Raw genomic sequence first — 11,285 nt, 5'->3', positions numbered from 1 at the left:
AAGCATTAGCAATGGATTTTACTTGAACATGGTATTTCTCTCAAAAATAAATAAATATGGATTCTCCCATTTCTTATTTTGATAAAGGATTACTCCCTTTTACCATTTACCTAAAAATTATATATATATCTTTATTTAAAAATAACATAAAATTATAAATTAAAATAAAATATCTTAAAAATTAAGATATATATTTAGATTATATATAATATTTTTATATAATAAAAAATCATTATCTTTACTTTAAAAACAAATATTGTAACCATTTTATAAAATATGAGTGTAATTATAACAATATATTTACATAATAATAAATTATTAAAAAATTAAAATAAATATTTTAACGATTTAAACCAATATAATATTATATTTCTTTTATAAATATTGCTACCAAAAATCCTTAATTGTCCATTGTAATTAAATATACACTGGAATTAACTTATACGTTAATAACAACCCCAAATAACCTACAATACAACAACATTTTCAAACGAAAGCATCAAAAGCCGAAGCGTCCATCACAATTAAATGTTACACGATATAAGAATGTTTTTAATTGACGTGTGTGAATTTAGGTCTGTTCATCACTTGTGTATACACCGTATTTTACTAATATTTCCAATTTTTATGTTCAAAGTTTTTAATTATTTTTCATATTAAATTATACAGTTTTATGTTGGCTATGGAGTTTGTCTTTCCAGACCTGGAATGCCGCGCCAGATTCAAATATGTCCAGAATTTGTCAGGAATGATTTTTGAACTACAAATCATAATAAAAAATTGACGTGTTATAATATTTTTATGGCATTATTATTGTGTTAATAGTATTTAAGTACATATATGTATTATTTTTACATCTACAACCCTCAAATGAGAAACAAAAAGTTATCTGCATATTTTGATGGCACTTTTGGATCCAGTTACTTCCACGGCCTCGCCTAAGTGAACATAAATCACATATAAATCCGCAATGAAACCAAATCAAGAATTCGTTTCCTTTCTTTCCGCGCCTTTCTGCTCATCTTTCTCTCACACAAAACAAGGAACCACCGTACAGAGACACACAAACGTACAGACATGCATTACTACATACACAGAACAACACAAAGTCATAAACAGACACAGAGCACAAACAACGCGGAGGAGCCCTCCAGACCGCCATGGAGAGAGAGATGGAGAGAGCAAATAGATGTTGAATGTCAATGCTGCAATCAATTTATAGATACGATACCGCGCCGCACCTCGGATTCTATGACCGTTGATAAGAATTCAAATTCTATTTTTGAATAAAAGCTTCCATTCGATACGTTAAAAATTCGAATCAAAACTATTAAATTCGAAAAAATTCGACAATACACATCTTAATTTTTTATTTTTTAAATAAAAACAATATTTTTATTTATTATTTTCTAAATTTATTTTAAATTAAAAATCAAACAAAACTTCTATATCTTTCAAAACTTACTTTTAAAATATATTCCTAATTCGAACAGTTATTTATCTAAAATATTTATAATAATAAATACAAATACATTTAACAAATAAATTTATCACTTTTTTCTTCACAGTATAACAAATTCTTTCTTTACCTATTTTTTAGACTCTTACGTGGTAAATTGGTAAACTTTCACATCTTACTATGATTTCTAAATTTTCCCATCCCTGATTGATTTTTAAACTTGTAAATTTCCCATTTCAAGATGCTTTTTAATGTTCTTTGCTTATGCGTGGACGCCATACAAGCCCCCAGCGTCATAAATTAAATCGGGTGCCATAGTCTTCGAAAAACAAGTAATGATGCAGAGTCTTGGCAGAAGTGTTGGAAGATTGTTTGATGTTGAGATTGTGCTACACGGACCACAGCCTGTGAGCATTGATCTAGTTCACCTCTAAGCTGCAATTCTGTGTAATTGACAACTTCGAAGTTGGCATTGCACTTTTGTTGATTGGAAGCTCCTGGATGGAGGAGACATTACTAATCTCTGATTTTAGAAAAGGTTTATATGAAGTTGGAGAAGATTTTAACAAAGGTTTATATGAAGTTGGAGATTTACTGGAAGATCTCACAACAATCCACTCATCATGCAACAATCGATATGTGGGCCTGTGATCCAATCAGAGTTGTTAGCAACATCTTCAAATTTACAAGTTGTGGTCAGTGCCATCACTCCCCTGGGAGGTCTTGAGCATTGCCTAACTGACCTATTCACGTCCCCAATGCATTCCCCTATTAGGCTTGGTACGCTGAGTGACAGAATGGGAGAAAGCACTGCACTGGTCCACCTCTTTTCTGAATCTCTCCAAAAGCATTTCTCCAGGAAATCCCAGATCTGAGGTGAAAGCCATGAGTATCTCAGACAGCTCCTCCATGCATCCATGATGTCAACCTGCTGATAGTTCTTATTGAATGATCATCCATGATCTCAACCCGCTGATAGTTTTTTTTTTTTTTTTTTCAGAGAGAAAATCATCATGGATTATATTAAGAGAATATAAAGATCTAAATACATGGTCAAAATACATGAGAATCGGCAGAAAATAGTCAACATAATTACAGCTTGTATCAGATAGTATCACTGATGATCGCACAGCATAACACATATAACGCTTCACGAGAAGGGAGTGAAGCCAACATCAAAATATATTTAAAAAGTGCGGGATCAGCAAGAGCCGCATGTAATCCGCGAACAAAGAGAGAATATGGGTCCAAAAAAAGCTTGTTAGAAGCAGAGCTGGATCTGAGATTAATCTGAAGGGGGCATGAAGCCCGAAATTGAGACTAGGATAGAAGAAAGGGGCGTCCTGGAGTCCTGGAAAATGCAATCATTTCTCCATTTCCATAAAAACCAGCAGGTGAGAATGAACAAAGAACGCCAGGTAGGATTCTGAACACTCCACCAATTGAAACCATCCTGAACAGATGAAAAAACCCAGTGAGAAAAGCCATAAATCAAAGACAAATCATACCAGATTGTTGAAGATGAGGCACATTGGAAGAACATGTGTGTATTGGATTCAGCTTCAGAAAGGCACATTTGACATCTTCCCGGACCCTGCCATCCCTTTCTTTAGAGAACCTCCCAGGTGAGATTCCTGTCTGAGAAGAGAAGCCATGAGAAAAGAATCATCTTGAGCGGACAGGATGCTTTCCAAAATTTGAGTGGGAAAATGGGGGAGGAAGGCAGCTGGCCAGATGAGAAAGCAACATATAGATCTCTGACGCAGATAGATTGAGATGATTTCTCGAGTGACCAAATCAGTTCATCCTTTGAACCCGATTGAATGATACCTTTGCTAGAAAAGTTGTTGATAGCCGATGACCATAAGGGGCGAAGAGAGCGGGGCAAGGATAATTCGACCCCGTCCTTCCAAACTGGATTCTGTGAGGACCATGTTTTAATTAGCTTATTCCACGTGAAGAGGCCCCTTGAGTAGAAGAAGGAGAGCAAGGCAGGGGGAATCATCGATTCCAGCTTATACACGGTTGTGTCAAAACCAATAAAAATACTCAATCCTGTGAAGAATCTCCATCTTAAATTCTTCATGAAGAGAGACTGGATCTTTCTAAAGCTTTGCCATATAGAGGATCCTCTTCTGATGCCCAATGTTTGCCTTCTGTACCAGAATACCATGCTCCTTCCTTTGAGATATTTTTGATTAATGATGATGCTCCACTGACTTTTGCCATAAATTCCTCTGAGAAGAGATTTGCAGAGAAGGGCTTTGCCGAAAGATCGCATGTGCAGAAGGCCCCATCCACCCAACTTCTTCGGCCTTGAAATAGAATCCATCTTCACCAAATGGATCTTGGACTGATATGATCTGCCACCCCATAAGAAGTTGGCTGCCAAAGAACCCATTTTGTTTGTAATGGATGCAGGGAGAAGGAAGAGGTGGGCCCAATAAACCGCCAGTTGAGATAGAACGGCCTGAACCAAGGTAAATCTGCCCGCCAGGGATAAAAATCGCATCTCCCAACATGAAATTTTGCTATAAAAACGATCAATCAGCCACTGCCAGTCCCGAGAGCGATATCCCTTGGCTTTTAAGTGGAAGCCTAGATATTTAAAACCATCCTTTATCAGAGCATGTTTTATGCCAAACAGCGCAGCAATCCATTGAGCTAAGTCCAGATTTGATTCATTATGATACAGCATAGACTTGTCTTTGTTTATAATCAGACCAGATGCGGATTGAAATTTCTGAAAGATCACATTTAGGCAAATCCATGTTGATTTACATAGCATTGCGAAAATAAGAATATCATCTACAAAAAGGTTATGAGAGAGGGAGATATCCTTGCATATCTTAATCGGCCTGCATCTCCCTTCGGCAACAACCATATTGATCTGAGAGCTAAGAGAGTTCATCACAAGAATAAATAGAAGAGGTGAAAGAGGGCAGCCTTGGCGAAGACCGCTCTCCGCTTGGAAGAATGATGAAGGGATACCATTTATGAGAACTGAATATTTGACGTTTTCAACACACGCCATTATCCGGTTTATTCCTTGAGCCCTTAATCCGATTTTAGCTAGAAGGATTCTAAGGAAACCCCAGTCTACGCAGTCGTAAGCTTTTTTGAGGTCTATCTTTAGAACTGCGGCATCAATATTATTTGATGTGATTGAGAAGAGGCATTCCTGTGTCATAGCAACGACATCCAGAATAAGTTTGTCTTTTAAAAATGCATGCTGTTCCTTTGATATAAAGGAATTTAGAACAACCTTCATCCTTTCCGCAATTATCTTGGATATAATTTTAAATAGAGTATTGCATAAGGCTATCGGCCTGAAATCGAAAAATGATTCCGATTTGTCCTTTTTGGGAATAAGAGCTAAAAATGTGGCAGTTAGCGCATTGTTAATATTCCCGGATATGCGGGAGGTTTCCACCATGCGCAGCAAATCATCTTTGAACAAATCATAGAAATGAGAGAAAAACTCTATCGGCCAACCGTCGGGCCCCAGACTTTTATCCATTTTGAACTTTTTAATGGTGTCGTGAAGTTCCTCTTCCATAATAGGCTTAAAAAATTCATCATTTTTGCCCCCATCAAACATTACAGGCATCAGCTCCACAGCCCATAGAATATCATTTGATTCGCTTCTCTGCCTTTTATAATGATTTTGAAAGAATCTTGTGGCTTCATCCGAAATATCCTGTTGAGTGTGGAGAAAGCCCCCTTTTCCATCTTCAATCTTCCAAATGGAGTTCTTCGCCCGTCGAGCATTGGCAAAATTGTGAAAAAAATTTGTATTACGATCGCCCTCCCTGAGCCATGTCGCTCTGCTTTTTAGCCTCCACGATGCTTCGTCCATTTGCAGCAGCTCTTGTTTCTTTTTTTCCAAGGTTCTGATATGGATTTTTTGATCAAAAGATAGACCATTATAATAGACCGAGTTAGAAAGATAACATATTTCTTTTTTGATATCGAATAGCTCCTGTTTGTCCTTCTTCCTCTTCTTTATTTGCCAGTCCTTGGCAGGATCTCTCAGTAATTGAATTTTTTCCTGGAATGTATATAAGAAAGCCCCATTAGATTGATGGATATCCCTCCAAGTGTTTGTTATGAGTTCATTGAAAGATTTGTCCTCAAGATGGGTTCTATTAAATTTGAAAGGGTAGCTCATCCTACAATTCATATTCATCCATTCCAGGAAGATGGGCTTGTGATCCGAGGAGAACTCATTTCCAGTTCTAGCGATAGGCATTCCCCACTTTTCAATTATGCTGGCATTTATAATAAAGTGATCAATTCTTTTAGCAATGAAGGCTGTACCAGTCCTGCCGTTATCCCATGTTGGGACCATTTTTTCAGGGATTATGTCAACTAAATTTCTATTTAGAAGTTCCTGTCGCATTTTATCAGCCATACGATCCTGCTTTCTACACTGACCCCAACATTCCTCAGAGTTAAGGGTCATGTTTAGATCACCTGCTATTAATAAAGATTCAATGTCTAGAATCTCAGAATCAAACAACTTGTCCCAGAAAGGAGATCTGTTCCTATAGGGCGCATAAATATTCAAGATGTTGAGGATCTGAGACCTTCCTCTGATAGAAGCCGAGATGAGAATCCCAGCGCAGCATTTGAAAGCCTTTGCTCTGACCAATACTGCCAGACGACCAGACATACCATCAGCTTCAGTGGCAACCATATGCCAAGACGGAAATATTCTTCTGAAGAAAGCCAGAGACACTAAACTTGAGTGCATTGTTTCCTGAATGAAGATAATATGGGGATGTGCAGAAACAAGTGTCTCTTTTAGCGCCAAAAATTTAGGGGAGGCGCCCAATCCCCTAATATCGAAAGATATTAAGAAGGTCATTTGGAGGCCTGACCAACTGTACATGCTCTAAGAGGCTGCGAAGCAGTAGGTTCCAAGATTGGGACTACCACAAGAGACAGATTTGTAACCCCCAGATTGGAAGCAATCGTTCTGCCTCTGAAGTGACGGCTTCCCCCGTTTTGCTTTTTCCTGATAGTGATATTTTTGTCCGTCTGGGTAAACTAGGTAACCTTTATCAATTAAACCTGAGAAACAAATCGAATTTGGACGAATAATACGGTATTCATACCAAATCCACGAATTATCGTATTTTTTTGCCCGATTCGGGCGAATTTGGTAACTATGCTATAAATATTTCATTCAATTCAAATTTCGGCCAGTATGGAAGTATGACATTTGATTCCGATGAGTTTCAACACTTTTATATCCCTATCTTCTTGGGCATTTGCCTATAAAGTGGTTTGGAGAGTGATAAGCGAAATTTTATTAAATGTTATTTTTTCATAAAATAATAATAATAATAATAATAATAATTAAATTAAATATTTATATTTATAAGTGATTTAAATTAAATATATATTTATATTGTGTGTTTTTATTTAAATATAACCATTAATAATTTATAAAATTAACATAAATTTTTTATTCTATTTAATTATTTAGATTATTGATTTTTTTATTAAATTATATTACATTACATAATAATAATTAATTTAAATGAAAAAGTTCCTTGGAAGCGGGTGGTTAAAGATGCGTTAATATGGATTAGACAATGGGACCGCAGGTGGCTTAGCCACATGGCCACCTACGTTCCCACCCGAGATGATTTATAGCGAGCCACCGTCAACTTGTAGGCGCCATTACTCTGATGCACAGGTCGAGGACTCCTCTGCAAGTTTAAGTCCATGGCCTCAGCAAGCTTGCATACCTCTGCCCCGCCCTCTCTGAATTGCTCCCACCTCCCTCATGTTACGGAGGCGAGATCATGCATGACAACAGGGAGGCGCTGTCGACTCCTGAGCTATATAGGTTTGGGGGATGGAATCCATTAATCCCAAAATGTTCTCCACACTCTGCAAATTGAAGCATCGGTTCTGGTCTCTGTCTCTCGCCTGAATCGCCCTGTGAATTCCCGCACTAGGTCTGCCTCTTCCTCTGTGCACACTATTAGCACCTTTGTCATTTCGGCCCACACCAGTCAGCTCCACCCCACCCACAAGACCATGCCGCAACTCCACCACCGAATGCATTGCAGGCGGGGCATTAGCCGCGGCAGAGCCATTCACCCCCCCTCTTCGTCCCCCTCTGAGCCGAAAACCCCTTCGTCCTCACCTTCCTCCACCCTGTCCATAGCCCAATTCTCCAACAGATATACCACCACCTGTAGAGGAAGAGGCCGAGTCCAACCCATCGAAGCTCGACATATCAATGTTGCAACCCAGACGCTCAACGTCTGTGTGTCCCCTCACTAGACGCACCAAACGACCCAATTACACTTGCATTGCACCATGAAATTCCCTGCCATCATCGCCATTGTCTTTGTGGTGTTCAGAGAGGAGACTCGCATGCAGAATGAACAGACTCACACCACTACAAAACATCCTATCACTGCGCAACCTGCCACTGTTCAGGAGAAGCCGGACACTAGCAAACAGAAGGCAGCTCAGGAGAAGCCGACCACCAGCATACAGAAGGCCTCGGGCAGCTGCTCTGGTTCTCACAAACACAAAGCCACCCAAGATAGCGCCAAGCATGGTGAAGGCATTCCTGGTAGCACGCAGGAAGTTGAGGATGATTATAGGTGTCTAGTCGTGGAAAAGCCTCGTCCACCAAATGACACCTAGAGGGTCAACGCAGCCAAGTTTCGATTCTCGGCTCCTATTCTTAGGGGCTTTTTTAATGTTTTTTCAAATTAGGTCATCAATTTTGGTAATTTACCATAACTGTTTCTCTTGGATTTTGATCTGTAACCCCGCGCGGGTAGCATTTTCCATCGGTTTTCCGGACTGGTTTCCCCTCAGTGGACAGTCTTGAATCATTCTTTTGGATGTCTAAACCTGTTATAACTCTGTTCTAGCATCGCAGAGGTTGGAGCCTCATTGTAAATTCATTGTTTCATTAATAGAATTAGTGCTACTTAGAAAATAAAAATAAATAAATAAATAAATAAATAATGAAAAAGCTAAGAAAATAAAGTCGAGTAATATTTATTATATTTAACTTCAAAGTTGGTTTAATTGGTGGAGTCTTTGTTATTAAAGTATTTTTGCTATTGAAAGGTCACAGATTCAATTCTTTTTCCTCATATGTAGGGACACCTCATAAGCAAGCCACAAAGTAATCCTTTCTAGTGGATTAACATATCCTTTCATTCATATTATAAACAATGTCACATTAGCTATTTTTCCTCATTTCAAAAAGAATTTAAATGTCACATAAGCTATTTTTCCTCATACATAGGTAAACCAAGAAATAATCCCTTCAACTAGATCAACCCATCTCCATGAATCAACCCAACACAAATATATAACCCCAAAATATCTCACAAGTATAAGTATTTTTATTTTTATAAATATAATAATTTTATTTTGTTAAACAATACAAATTAAAATAATAATAAATAATAATAAAAAAACCATATAAAAACAATATAATATATATAAATTGATTGAAATATTAAAATATAAATTAATTAAAAATATTTATTAAAATTTAACATCTAAACTTTAACCATTTCTTTTTTAAAATTTCCTTCAATTTAAAAAGTTCTTAATGCCCTTACAATCAACTATAACTTATTTAATAAATAAATAAAATATTAAAACTTTTTACAAAATATTAAAAAAATTATAATTTTTTTTTACAAAACTCTGAATAATTAAAAGTTTGAAATTTTTTCAAAAACCTTATTAGTTACTCCTATAAAAAGAATGAGAATTTACACTTGCTAATCATGATTTACGTATATTTAGAGGAAAGTTTTTTTAAGTTAAATTTTGATGGCAACTAGCAAGCTCTCCATATGCATGCAATACCCTACAAGCCACATATATCTTAAACTCATAATTTATCTTAAGACCAAGACTTTTAACGACTATTGGAAATCCAAGCAACTCCAATAAAACACCTATCCTTCCAGCTTTGCTATAGAAAAATATAAGTGTCATTTTCCAAGATTCAAATCTAAATAGAGAAAAAAATAACAAATCTTAACCATTAGATCTACCCTTATTTAATACATACTTCAATTTTTTTTTTATAAATATAACTAAAGACCAACATCGACCCAAATCTAAAAGAAAGAGTTTCGAATTGCAGGTCAACCCTAAGGAAAATGATCGTAGCAGACAAGAGGAACATAATGATCGTACCAGACAAGAGGAACATGCAAATTGAAGTTTTACATTTTCCCATTTTATCTTTATCATTTCGTAAATATACTTGGAAAATGTGGGTCTTTTGTTTGTGAAAGCCAAACACACTTAAAGATGGGGTGTAAACTGGACTTATAACTATACTAGGACTTCACTTGAAAAATGGAAAACATATGTGGTTATATTATCGGTAAGGAAATCAATTTCACATGTAGAATAAAACAATTAATGCAAGTGGTGTGAGTTTTAAACTATATCTAATACATCCTAATGTAACTACATCCACGCAAAGATGCTTCTCTATATTATTAGACACTTCAAACTGTTATCCACGTAAAGATGTTCCATACGGAATATGGGCATTGTTCAACGTGTATATGACATACAAAGCATAAATAAATAGGACAGATTAACAAAGAGGTTGAACTAACGTTTTGCTTTGCTCTCCTCTAGCAAAGTGGACTAACTAGATTTTACTTTGACCTACTCCCATGTCTGGTTTAAGATTTATGTTTGAAATGTTAGGTTAAATTTGTCATACGTTTGAAGGATCTGTAAGTGTAAATATTTATTAAAAAAAAAATATATATATTATAACATATATGTCATATGTCAATTTATTTTAGAAAAAAAAACAATTATATATATTTCTTTTATTTCACTGTGTAAATATTATTTATTTTCAGGTTTTAAAATAAAATTTAATATGAAATTTATTTTATTTTATTAATATATTTTATTTATATTAAATAATACATTATTAAATAATTTAATTATGTGATATTTTTAAATTTTTTTGAGTTATTTTATTTATCTTTTCTCCACTATTTTATGGCAATTTTAAATTGAATACTAAAAAAGTTACACATTTCTTTTATATCATATTATAAAAAACACCACAAAATTAAACATCAATATGAATATAAATATAAACATTATTTCAAAAAACTTATAAATTATAATATGCACTAACGACAAAATTGTAAACAATTCTTAAAAGACTTTTTAATTTTAAGATTATTCCATATAATTTTTCATCATTACATGAAAATGTTTGGAAATATACACCATTTGATTTAAAATGCTATTAAATTTATTCTTCTATTTATTATTTGGATAAATAGCTGAATATTTATTATTGAAAATATTATCCAATTAAATAATATATGTTGTAACTTATATAGGCTTAGAATATGTCCTAAAATTGTTTTTTCTTGGCTGAGAGTTTATCTTCCACAAGGCGTAAGGAAATAAGTTAACAACCCAATACCCAAAGGCATCTCGCAGGGGTGAAAAAGTAACCCCTTATGGTTTTCCTTGAACAAGAGCACCGAGTGTTTTTGTGGATAACATTAAGTGATGATTGGCTCCATTACTATTTTGACAACTAAATAATGATGGGTTTCCCACTGTCTATATATATTGCAATTTACATATTGTTTTAAAAGAAATGCTACAACTTATTTGATATTATATATATATATATATATATATATATTGAGTTTGGTGAGACTACATCTTCATCATGTCTAATATATCACCCCAATCGAGGACAAGGAATTGAACTGGTGACTTCACATCAAAGAGTGCCTTAACCGAGAAATTGTTAACCATCTATCCA

Source organism: Pinus tabuliformis, chromosome 8, assembly GCF_031772625.1.
Source record: "Pinus tabuliformis cultivar Carrire ecotype Pingquan chromosome 8, CPIR1, whole genome shotgun sequence".
NCBI classification, from domain to species: domain Eukaryota; kingdom Viridiplantae; phylum Streptophyta; class Pinopsida; order Pinales; family Pinaceae; genus Pinus; species Pinus tabuliformis.
This window is presented reverse-complemented; position numbering follows the sequence as displayed.